This window comes from Scyliorhinus canicula, chromosome 17 (genome assembly GCF_902713615.1).
Source record: "Scyliorhinus canicula chromosome 17, sScyCan1.1, whole genome shotgun sequence".
In the NCBI taxonomy this organism is placed as follows: domain Eukaryota; kingdom Metazoa; phylum Chordata; class Chondrichthyes; order Carcharhiniformes; family Scyliorhinidae; genus Scyliorhinus; species Scyliorhinus canicula.
The window spans coordinates 95,588,007-95,601,723 of NC_052162.1; positions in this window are offsets into that span (position 1 = coordinate 95,588,007).

Below are 13,717 nucleotides of genomic sequence, written 5' to 3' on the forward strand. Positions count from 1 at the left end.
ATTCCTGCGTTTCCTCGAGTTATAACTCGTCTTTTCTTCAGCTTTTTGTGCATCTAGATTAGTTCTTTTACCTACTCAGGTCAGTGAATAACTCTAGAACAGGTGCAACTACGGTTTTTATAGGTTTTTTGGCGATATTTAATGAAATATTTACGTGGGATGTAGTAAGAGTGAAGCCTGGATGATCAGAGGAATGCTATGGCATTTAATCTCGGAATAGGAGACATTTATTCCTTAACATGCTAATATTCGAATACAGATACCACTAATTTGCAAGTCTATGATATAAATTGCACAAAATTATCAGTGGAGAATCAGTGTGAAATAATTTGATACAAAGGAACAAAGAAATGAAATATGGTTTATCCGTCTGCAACTGACCGATTGTTTACCATTTTCTTCCCATTTTCTCATGCGTCTTACGGTTTTTGAGATAGAAAATGAAATGTTACGAGTATTTCGTGTACAACCGAGTAGAGCACAGAACAGGAAAAAAAAGAGGGCCAGAGTCGAAGAAGAGTCCCATCAAAGAGGGGCATTAGATGCATGGATAAAAAGAAGTAAAGAAGAAGTAGGAGAACCTGGAGAAGTAAAAGATGATGTGGGTGCAGAGAAGGATTTTTCTGATACGGATTCAGCTCGGTCAGAACATAATACTCTCTCTCCTCAGTCTCGTTGTCAGGATGATGATCCATGTGAAGAAAATAAAGAAGATATTTGCATATTTTTGCAAAGAAGCGATTTTGGCTGTTTGAAGAAACCGATTCCAGATCATTTGAAGATGACAATATTACAACATGGCCCTGAAAGATATCAGAATAAAAGTGGTCCATTTGCTGAGAAGGATGGGAGATCATTTTCCAAACAGTGGTTTGATAAAGTTTCCACAAACGGAGAAATTGTGGAGAGAAAATGGTTGTTATACTCTCCATATCGGAAAGCATGCTACTGTTTTGTTTGCTTTTTGTTTTCAAAGGAGCATTTGTTGTCTGTGTCAAACTTTGGAAAGGAAGACGGTTTCTCCACTTAGAGAAAATTAAATCCAACAATACCTGACCATGAGAAAAGCCCTTCTCATAGAGCTCACATGAGGGAATACCTGAACCTTGTAGTTCGACTCCATCATTCAACTACGATAGATGCTGAACTTCAACAGCAAATGTCTGCTGAAAAGAAAAGATGGAAAGCTATAACTGAACGGATTGTCGAGGTTATATCCTTTCTGGCAAAACAGAATCTGGCCTATCGTGGACATCGAGGAGAAGGAATATCTGGGTTATCAGAGCCAGGGGAGACAGTCAGTGAAAATCGAGGAAACTTTCTAGCAACAATCAGACTTTTGGCCAAATATGATGACATCTTAGCAAAACACTTGCAGAGAGGGAAAGAGAAACCAAAAAGTGTCACCTACTTGTCCAACAGAATTCAAAACGAAATAATCAATCTTCTTGGTGAAACTGTCAAGAAAAATATAATTTCCGAAATTAAGGACGCAAAATATTTTAGCATAATGTTGGATTCAACTCCAGATATTGCCCATGAAGATCAGGTTTCTGAAATTCTGCGTTACGTTCATATTGATGAAAACAGAAAAGTAGAAATAAAGGAGACATTTCTGGGATTTTTTCAAGTCAACAAGAAAGATGCAGTCAGCCTGGTAAATAAAATTCAGGAAAAATTGGAAGAAGACAAAATTTCCATGAATGACTGTCGTGGTCAAGCATATGATAACGCAGCAGTTTGGCTGGAGTGAGAGGAGGTGTTCAACAACAAATTCTTGAAGTTAACCCAAAAGCTGTGTTTGTGAACTGCGAGAACCACAGCCTCAATTTGTCCTGTGTCCATGCAAGTGAGGTGCAACCTGTTGTTGTTACATTTTTTGGCATTCTAGAAAAACTCTACTTTTTTTTCTTCATCTACTTCTCGTTGGGAAGTGTTAAAATCATTTGTCACTCGGACTGTGAAAAGACAGTGTGACACAAGATGGAGTTCCAGCCATGATGCTGTGCAAGTAATCCACGAAGAGTGTGACAACGTTATTGCAAGCCTTCAACACCTGCTGGAAGGAGAATTTTCAAGGGAAACTAAATCTGATGCAGGATCGCTACTGAACTCTATTCAACAGTTCCCGTTTATAGCTTTATTAAATTTTTGGTACTCAGTTTTATCATCAGTGGATAAAGTCTCAAAACGTTTGCAGGATCCGAAAATGGGGTTCCATGAAGCTTCTTGTGATCTGAGAGGACTTATTCATATCTTGAATTTGAAGAATGACGAAATTATCCACAATGCAATAGATTTAGCCAATGAATATTGTCAAAATTGGGGAATACCAATTGCACGAACAAGGAGAAGAAGAATAATGCCTGGAGAGTCAGCAAGAGATAGTGGACTGACGGCACAAGAGGAAATGAATAGAGTAATGGTAGAGATTGTGAACAGATTAAAAACTGAATTTGAAGACCGCAGTGTCCGTCTTCAAAGACTCAGTGACCGATTTTCTTTTCTTCTGAACTTGAATTCAGGGGTGATTGAAGATGAACAAGAAAGAGAGAAATTAAAAAAGGAATGTTCAGACTTTGCAAATTATTATGACAATGATGTGGTTGCAATTCAGTTATATGACAAAATTATTGATTTTGTGATGCTCCTTCGAGCTGGAGGGAATAGAGTTCCCCCTGATCCTAAAGATGCTCTGGAGTCTTTACTGCAGTATGGGAGGGATGTCTTTCCGACACTGTGTGTTTCATACAGATTACTGCTTACATTTTCAAAAAAGGTCATTTTCAAAACTGAAATTAATAAAAACATGTTTGAAGTCTTCTATGTCACAGGAGCGACTGACCAACCTAGCTTTAATAAGCATTGAAAAGAATTTCTCACAGCTGATGTAAAAAGTGAAGTAGTTCAGGTGTTTTGTGACAGGAGGTATCATTTGGGGAAAAGAACTTAATAAATTTGATTGATTTATATTAAAATCGAATAAAGCGTTTATTTCATGTTTCATCTGTGTTTATATATTCAAAATGTTTTCCTTTCTCATAATATTTCTCAGTATATTAGGCCTTATACTTGAGTCCTAGGGGCATACAATCAAGATTTGCCCCGGGCATCACCAGACCTCTGCACGCCACTGCGTGTGTTTGATTTCTATGTAGATTCTTCCTTGCAGAAATAATTCTTACTCAATTGAAGTCTGCATTTCCCATATCAATCCTATTTATTTATTTTTTAAAATAAATTTTAGAGTACCCAATAATTTTTTTTCCAATTTTAGGGGCAATTTAGTATGGCCAATCCATCTACCCTGCACATCTTTGAGTTGTGGGGGTGAAACCCATGCAACCACGGGGAGAATGGGCAAACTCCACAGGCACAGTGACCCAGGGTTGGGATTAAACCTGGGACCTCAATGCTGTGAAGTAGTAGTGCTAACCGCTGCGCCACCGTGCTGCCCTGTCAGTCTTATTTATTGTTGTTCAATGCTTAATTATGGAGAACAACATCACTGCACATTAGGGTTGCCTACTGTGATGAAATGTATTCCTGGAGATTTCATCGTGACTTGCCTCCCCGCTCCAAAGGTTAATTGGGGATGCAAGGTTATGGTGATATGGGGTAGTGGGCCTGGGTAGGGTGTTCTCTGGGTAGGGTCAGTGCAGACCCGATGGGTCAAATGGTCTCCCTCTGCACTATGGGCATTCTATGATTCTGTTCCATGATTCCAGTAAAAGAGAAATGTACGATACTGGTTAAAGAACAATTTTTTCTAATATGACCATAGAATGCCTACAGTGCAGAAGTAGGCCATTCAGCCCACTGAGTCTGCACTGACTCTCTCAAAGAGCAACCGGTCTATGCCATCTCGTAACCCTACCAAACATGCACATCTTTGGACACCAAGGGGCAATTTAGCATGGCCAATCCACCTAACCTGTACTTCTTTGGACTGTGGGAGGAAACCAAATCACCTGAAGGAAACCCTGCAGATACGGGAGAATGGAAAAACTGCACATAGTCACCCAAGGCTGGAATTGAACCGGATCCCTGGCACTGAGAGGCAGCAGTGCTAACCACTGTGTTATCATGCCACCCTATGTCCCAGTGATTATTTTCTCCAGGGTTGAAAATCTTCGATCCCTGCAGTCTCCGTGCCAATCCTGGATCTGGCAACTCTACTACACACAGACCCAAAGATAAATAATAGTAGCATTCAATGATATGAAGAACAGTCAGTGGGTGTGACCTGATCAACTGGTTTTAGGTTTGTTAAAGACAGTATTGTGGGTGGGATCTGTTACGTTCTAGTGTGTTGCAATGAATGAGTCAGTGCCCGAGAGAACATTAGTTCGTGATTAGTCAAAGATTTATTCAATTTTAATAATGTGGGAAGGAAAACAATAATAATACTACTAAACTATGAACTGTAAACTGTTAACAACTGGAATACGAGGTAATACAAAACACGACTATCCACGATAACTCCTAACCCCAGACTCCTTGAGTCTGCAGTATCACGTGGTACATCTCTATTACCACCTGCTGGTTGGAGGTCTGACATGTTAACATCTAGAATTACTTGTGCGTATCATTACACCCCCTTTCCTTTACAGTTAAACAAAATTAACATACATCATTTAAATCAATTATCATATAGATGATATACATAACAACATATCCAATTATTTACGACTTTTGTGGCCATTACAGATTCAGTCTGTTCAGCTGTTTTCGTTGTCTGGTAGACCATCTAGGCTGTTGTTGATTCACTGAATCTGCTGGGCATTCGAGTGAATCATAGAATTTACAGTGCATAAGGAGGCAATTCTCCCATCGAGTCTGCGCCAGCCCTTGGAAAGACACCCCTCACCTCCATCCTATTTCCGTAACCCAGTCACCCCACCTAACCTTTTTGGACACTAAGGACAATTTATCATGGCCAATCCACCTAAGCTGCACATCTTTCGACTGTGGGAGGAAACCGTAGCACCCGGAGGAAACCCATGCAGACACGGGGAGAACCTACAGGCTCCGCGCAGACAGTGACCCAAGCCGGAATCGAACCTGGGACCCTGGCATTGTGAAGCAACTGTGCTTACCGCTGTGCTACCATGCTGCCCAGTTCTGAAGATGTTTCTGGTGGAATTACCTTACTGTGTGCATCTTCAGATTGTTCACTTTCTTCTTGTTCAGATTGTGTTGGTTTGGATAGGCAGATAATACATGCTGGCGATGAGTAACAGTTGCTGAATCTTTAACAATGCTCTCCTGTTCCTTCTGAGTATTTGTCCTTGTTCTGTGATGACTGTATATGACTTTGGACCTATCTTTTGCATGACTTTCACACATTTTGACTAGCCATCAGGATCTTCCACTCTGACTGCGTCATTTTGTTCTAAAGATTGTAGATACCTGGTTGACCTGTCATAGTATCTCTTCTGTTTCTTCTGTTGAAACTTCAGTTGATTTGTTATTTTACGACTGGTTGGATGATTCGAAAAATATGGCAATGTTGTTCTTATGTTCCGATTCATCAATAACTGAGATGGTAATAAACCATTGCCCAACCGTGATGCTCGACAACTGAGTAATGCCAGATAAGCATCATTCTGGCTTTTAAGTTACTTTTAAGTAACTCTTTCACAATTTGTACACCTTTCTCTATCTTTCCATTTGACTGTGGATATAAAGAACTGGATGTGCTATGTTTGAAATCGTGCTTCTGCGCAAATTCCTTCCCTTCCTGACAACTGATACATGAATCATTGTCACTCATGACGAGCTGTGGACTACCATGACGAGCAAAGATAGATTTAGTATGCGTGAGGGCACACTGACTGACAAGCTGGATAACTTCATGAAAGTTGGAAAAGTAGTCTATGACCAACAAATATTCCTTTCCTTCAAGATGAAACAAGTCTATCCCTACTTTCTGCCATGGAAATGTGACGATGCCACCCATCTCCATCGGTTCCTTCATTTATCGATTTTGGTATTTCTGACACCATCCTTTGAATGTCCTTGTTGATCCCGGACCAATATTCTGTGTCACGTGCTCTTCTTTTACACTTTTCAATTCCGAGGTGCTCCTCGTGAATTTTTTGTAAAATTTCAGCTCACAGAGATTGCGATATTATTATTCTGTGTTGCCTTAGTACGAACCCATTGGCTACACTTAGCTCCACTTGAATACTGTGATACTTTGAGCTTGACCCTTTTGGCCATCGCTCGTTGAGATTTTTGATTATCGTTTACAGAACTTTATCCTTTTTGGTTTCCTCAATTACTAGTTTTGATTTTTCATCAGACACCGGCAGTGTCTCTGTTATCAGATTGACATGCACTTGCACATCGTCGTCAATATGGTTTTCTTCCAGCACAGCTGTAGCTCTTGATAGTGCATCTGCAACTACGATGTGCTTACCTGGAGTGTAAATGAGATCAAAGTCATACCACTGAAGCTTCCTCATCATTCTCTGGATTTGCGGTGACTTCTCACTGAAATTTCTTCTGACAATGGCTACTAATGGTCTGTGATCTGTTTCTACAAGAAAAGCTGATAGGCCATACACATAACTGGGAAACTTCTCCAAACCATTAACTAATCTGAAACATTCCATCTCAAATTGAGCATATTGATACTGTCATGTGAGAGTACCTTTAAGAAATGGGTGTATAAGAAATGTACCTTTTAAGAAATGGATGTTTATCAGTGGTATCAGAGTGTGGGTGGAACTGGGCTGTCAGCTTTTTACTTTTGTTTTAGGCTGTTTGCTGCAGGGTGCGTTTTAGTTTTGTTTTCAGTGTTGGAGCTGAAGCCAGACAGAGCAGGTGTACTGTTGATCTCTCTGCCATGAAAAGACTATCTCTTGATCATTTGGTGAATTCAGAATTATAAATGTTTTCAGTAGTGAATGTAAACCTTATGTGCTTCTGTTACAAGGTGTTTCTTTTGTCTTCTGGCTGTTGTTTGGGAAGTTATTAAGGATTACTTAGTGTTGTATTCTTTGGGGGTTGTATTTGAATTAATGGTTCCTAAGATGTTCACTATGTTTTAAAAGGTTAACTTGAGTTCATAGAATAAACATTGTTTTGCTTTAAAAAATACTTTTCCATTTCTGCTGCACCACACCTGTAGAGTGGGCCGTGTGCTCCCCATACCACAATCTATTCAAAGTTGTTGGTCAGGTGAATTCCATGATACACTTTGGGGTTCTCTAAACCCTGGCCCATAACAATACTCAGATCCGGTCATCGACCTAGATGCATGGGCAACTGGCTTCCAATCTTCTCCATCTTCCAGCTGTAATAACACTGCATCTAACCCATCTTTCAATGCATCAGTCGAGATTTATGTTTTCTTGATCAGGTCAAAAAATGTTAGCACTGGAGCTGTTGTCAAAGCTGTCGTCAGAGTAAGCCATTCTTGCTCATGGCTCTCTGACCATTCAAAAATATAAGCATTCTTTATGGCTTCTCTCAGGCATGTTATTTTGGCGGACAAATTAGAAATAAATTTGCCTATAAAGTTGATCATTCCAAATATCCTCTGAACTCCTTTCTTGTCTGATGGTTGTAGCATATTAGTATTGCCTGTATCTTCAATCTTCACTTGATCGGTTGTATGCCTTGAGCAGCCAACTTGTCCCCCCAGAAATGTAATTTCTTTAACACCAGATTGACACTTGGCTTTGTTCAACCTGAGCCCATGCTACTGTGTAGTACTTTGATGAGTCTGTCGTTGTGTTCTTCCTTCGTGGAACCCCATACTATAATATCGTCAACATACACACAAACTCCTTGAGTGCTCTATTGCCTTGTGAAAGATTTCAAATGCGGAGATTATCCCAAACGACATTCGAAGAAAACAGTAGTGCTCAAATGAAACGTTAAATGTACAAAGTTTAGTACTCTCCTCCTCCAATTTGAGTTGCCAAAAACCCTGCGATGCTTCCAGTTTACTGAAACATGTCACACCTGACATTTCGCTCGTAATTTCTTCAAGTTTGCATATCGGATAGTGTTCTCGCTTGAGGTCTTTAGGATCTATGCGGATTCTTCACTTGTTATTGCATTTCTTCACGCACACCATTGAATTTACCGAATCTGTTGGTTCTTTGATTTTCTTAATGACCCCCAGATTCGTCATTCTATCAAATTCAGCTTTCAACCGATCCCTTAAAGGTGCTGGTATTCTCCTAGGAGCACGTATTATGGATTGCGGGTTATCATTCAGTAGAATTCGGTAAGTAAATGGCAAGGCACCGAAACCTTGAAAATTTTCTGGAAATGCTTGTACTGTTGAATCCACCGATGCACTGTGCGCAGTCAAAAGAAAGTCAGCGCTGGATACTCTTTTGACTAATTAAAGTGTTTCACAAACTTCCACACCCAGTAACGATTCACGATCTGTGACTCCAATTGAAAATTGCACTTTGTGGATTCTATCTTTGACTTGAACTTCAAGATCACATACGCCTAGAGTATTACTTCGTTGACGATTGTAATCTTTTACAAAAACTGGTTTGTTCAAAATCTTAGCTTTAATTCTCATCGCTTCAATATCTGAGATACTGATAAGATTGGCTCTCGCTCCTGTGTCGAGTTTGACATTTATCAACGTTTGCTTGATTAGTAAACTGCCCAGTTATCTTTATTTATAATCAAAACTTCATTATCATCGCTTCTGATTTTTGTCGAAGACATTTAAATTTGCTGGGCTATGTTGGGCCTGACTTCATTAGAGACAATATCTATGAAGAATGTAACTTCTAAATTAATGGAATTTATACATTTTTACACTTTGATATTCTTGCTTGAAAAGCATTGCTTAGCAAAGTGGTTTTTGCCTTAACATTTCGCACAATATTTTCCAAAGGCGGGACATTGCCTCTGCAAGTGCCTATTTCCACACCGTGTACAAAAAATACGGTCTGGCAATCGCTTAAAATGGCATCGCTGTTGAGACCACATTTTCCTCAAGGGTGCATAAGAACAAAGAAAAGTACAGCACAGGGACAGGCCATTCGGCCCTCCAAGCCTGTGCCGAACATGCTGCCCATCTGAACTAAAATCTTCTACACTTCCTGGGTCCGTATCCCTCTATTGGGCAGCAGGGTAGCATGGTGGTTAGCATAAATGCTTCACAGCTCCAGGGTCCCAGGTTCGATTCCCGGCTGGGTCACTGTCTGTGTGGAGTCTGCACGTCCTCCCCCTGTGTGCGTGGGTTTCCTCCGGGTGCTCCGGTTTCCTCCCACAGTCCAAAGATGTGCGGGTTAGGTGGATTGGCCATGCTAAATTGCCTGTAGTCTCCAAATAAAAGTAAGGTTAAGGGGAATGTTGTTGGGTTACGGGTATAGGGTGGATACGTGGGTTTGAGTAGGGTGATCATGGCTCGGCACAACATTGAGGGCCGAAGGGCCTGTTCTGTGCTGTACTGTTCTATTCCCATCTTATTCATGGATTTGTCAAGATGCCCCTTATATCGTCCCTGCTTCCACCACCTCCTCCAGCAGCGAGTTCCAGGTACCCACTACACTCTGTAAAAAAAACTTGCCTTGTACATCGCCTCTAAACCTTTCCCCTCACACCTTAAATCTATGCCCCCTAGTAATTGAACCATCACAACGTCTATGGCGTGGGCTTCATTCTCGATTTTCGCACCTAAACTTCTCATGTTTAATGTGTTGATTTGCTGCTCAGCTAACTCGCTGGCATGGCAAATGTTTATTGCATCTTTGAGCTGGAACACATTCTCCCTCAAAAGACGTTCATGCACTTCATTGTTTTTTATGTCTAATACAATTTGATACTTGATCATTGATGACTGCAATGTGGCACAATTACAAGTCTGAGCCTTTAATTTTAAATCTGTGAGAAAACTGTCGAACAACTCCCATGCCTGCTGCGTGTGCGTTCCGAAAATGTACCTTTCAAAAGTTTTGTTCTTCGGGGTACAATGCTCATCGAACTTTTTAACAACGGCATTCAAGTTTTCTCTATCTTCCTCTCTTTCAAATACAAATGTATTAAAGATTTTGATTGCCTGTGGTCCTGCTACATTGAGCAACAACACTATGTTTTGCTCCTCAAGCTGTGCTTGTAAACCTAGAGCTGCTACTTATAAAGTAAACTGCTGTTTAAATTTGCGCCAATTTGCATCTACATTACCAGTTACACAAAGACTTTGTGGTGTTTTCAAACTATCCATATTTTGCTTCAGTCACCAGTTGAGCATTGGGATGTGTTCTTTTGATGCTAAGGGGCTAGTTTAGCACAGGGCTAAATAGCTGGCATTTAAAGCAGACCATGGCAGGCCAGCAGCGTGGGTTCAATTCCTGTACCAGCCTCCCCGAACAGGCGCTGGAATGTGGCGACTAGGGGCTTTTCACAGTAACTTCATTTGAAGCCTACTTGTGACAATAGTGATTTTCATTTAATTTCATTTAGTTAAAAAATTAATAAATTACAATAACGTGGTAAGGAAAACAGTACTAATAATACTGAACTATGAACTGCAAACTGTTAACAACTAGAATACGAGAGCTAATATGAACCACGATTATCCACAATGACTCCTAACCCCAGACTCCTCGAGGCTGCAGTATTATGTGGTCCATCTCTAATGCCACCTGCTGGTTGGAGGTCTGATATGTTAACATATAGAATTGCTTATGCATATCATTACAGGATCTACCGGTCATGTTGCACCCAAAAAGCGGCACGGCACAACGCGACCGGCAGATCCTACTTCTGGGATCTTCCCAGCTCGCCATGCCAGTGAGATCTAACACGATCTTACGAGATATTGTGGTGTGAATCCCGCCCATTGTGGGCAGGATCATTTTCTGTCAAATTTGCATATTAGCGTGAGGCACCTAATATGCGTTCCCGTGATTTAACCAAGGTGTGGGATCTTACTCCCTTGCCTTGTAGACCTCGGGCGAGCGCCGTTCAATGCTGGTCTCCACAAACAGGGACCATTCGGAACCACACTCATGGGGGTCTCTCAGAGGATTTGAGGCAAGATGGCATTGCCAAGGTGCCTAGGTGGCACTAACAGCTGGCAGGTGCACTGCCAGTGTCCAGTGCGGCGATGGTCGGGCTGGGATGTGCCCTGCGCGGGTGTGGGAGAGCCCTCCTCATAGTGAGCTGGGGCTTGGGGGAGGTTTGGGGGTCACGTCGGGGACTCGAGAGATTGGGACACCATTTAAAAATGACATCCCAATATCTTGCTGCACTGAGGAGTTCTGCCGAGCGGATCTTCTCAGTACAGAAAACAGGGCTAAGTGCGGCCTCAGCAGGGAGTTCCCCCGATGCCCCCGATCTATCCGGATGGGCGTGAGAAAGCCGGGTGTTTCTCGGTGCTCTGAGTGCCGGGAAACACCCAGCTAATCTCACACACTGCGGGACCCTCTCCCCATTCAGCTACATTATACCACAAGTTACAAAGACGTAGACTTCAAATGTGGTCTATCGCAAACATCAGGTAAAGTGATCTCCGTCAGTGATGCTGGAAAATTACTTTGTGAAGGTGGCTGATGCGCTTATTACTGGAGGCATTGCAGTTGTGAAAATTAAAACACACCCCTTTTGAATAAACCCTTGTTCGTGCTTTTGTTACATGACGCTCAATGATTCAAACACTTCCCTGGTCAGCCTGAGAAAAGGAATACCAGCGATCCAGACTCCATGGACCGATCCCACCTCCTGGAAACACCTGACTTGTGTGCAGTCAGAGATGCACCTTTAGGACCGGGTTCATCAGCCATGCAAGGACCATAGAACCCATGATCGATGACAGAGTATCTTAGCCGGACAGTCATGCTCGTTAGAGAGTGATCGTTGAAGAAGATGATGGTAAAATGTCTAACTGCTGCTCAGCAACAATTCTGCCAAGGGATGGAAACACCTTTGTCAAGTGTGCACCTACGTCATGGGTAAATGTTCACTCTAGCTCAGTATTTTGTTTCCATTGTTGTAATCGATGGAAACCCAGTCTCACATAATTGAAGTTTATTAAATGCACCAAAATGGTCAATACTGCCAAGGAATCTGTGCTGTATTCAATGGCACCATGGACCATCTGATCTTGCTGATGTGATGAGCACACACTTGCACTTCCTGTAGGGGGTGAAGTCATGATGTGATGGGGAGGAGTGGGTGTCCAACAGGCTTCATTTTAATCTTCCAATAGACGCTGTAGTATCACATTGGGTTAGTGCCTTAACCCAGCAATTATCGTGGTGACCTGTAAATTGACAATATCACCGAATAGATTCATAGAATGATTACAGCACATCAGGAGGTTCTTCATATATAAATAAAAATCTTATAAATGGATATGGATAGGTTAGGAGAGTGGGCCAAAATGTGGCAGGTGGAGTTTACCACGGATAAGTGTGAGGTCATGCATTTTGATCGGAAAAATGGAAAGGCAACTTATTATCTGAATGGAGAGAGACTTTGGGGTGCTGCATTGCAGAGGGATCTGTGGGTCCCCGTTCATGAATCATAGAAAAGTAGCATGCAGGTACAGCAGATAATAAAGAAAACAAATGGAATGTTAGCATTCAAGCTAACGGAATAGAGTATAAAAGTAAGGAAGCGGTGTTGCAACTATACAAGGCATGAGTGAGACCAAACCTGGAGTATTGTGCACAGTTTTGGTCCTCTTGTTTGAGGAAAGATGTGGTGGCATTGGAGGCAGTTCCAAGGAGGTTCACTATGTTGATTCCAGAGATATGGGGTTTGTCGTATGACGAGAGATTGAACAGTTTAGGGTTATACTCTCTAGAGTTTCAAAGAATGAGGGGAGATCAAATTGAGGTATACAAGATGCTAAAAGGATAAAGTAGACGTGGAGCTGATGCTTCCTCTTATGGGGCATTCTAGAATGAGAGGTCGTAGTATTAGGTAAGGGGGTAACAAAATTAAAACAGAACGGAGGAGAAACTACTTCTCCCAAAGGGTTGTAAATCTGTTAAATTTTCTACCCCAAGTGTGGTGGAAGCTGGAACAGTGAGTACATTTCCCCTTCCCCAATTAAGGGGCAATTTAGCGTGGCCAATCCACCTAGCCTGCGCATCTTCGGGTTGTGGGACTGAGACCCACATAGACATGGGGAGAATGTGAAAACTCCACACAGACGGGAACTGGGGCTGGAATTGAACCTGTGTCCTCGGCACCATGAGGCAGCAGTGCTAACTACTGCTTCATTGTGCCGTCCTCGACAGTGAGTACATTTAAGGAGGAGTTAAACATATTTTTAATTGGTAAAGGGTTGAAGGTTTTTGGAGAACTGGCAGGACGGTGGAGTTAAGGCCAGGATGAGATCAACCATGAGTAAATGGAGGAGCAGGGTCAATGGGCCAAATAGCCCCTAATTCTGCTCCTATATCTTATGAACTCAAGTGTGGCTTTCTGCCAGAGAAAATCAGCTGGGCTCATTCCCCTGCCTTTCCTGATCGTCCAGCGTTTCAAATTTCTCTTCAGGTAATGATCCAATTCCCTTATGGAAGTCACAATGGAACATGCTTCCACAATACTGTCAGGCAGTGTATTTCACATAGGGACTGGATTAGCTCAGTTGGCTGGACAGCTGGTTTATGATGCAGAACAAGGCAGGCAGCACAGGTTCAATTTGCGTACCGACTTGAGGTTATTCATGAAGGCCCCACTGTCTCGACCTTTCCCATCGCCTGAGGTGTGGTGACCT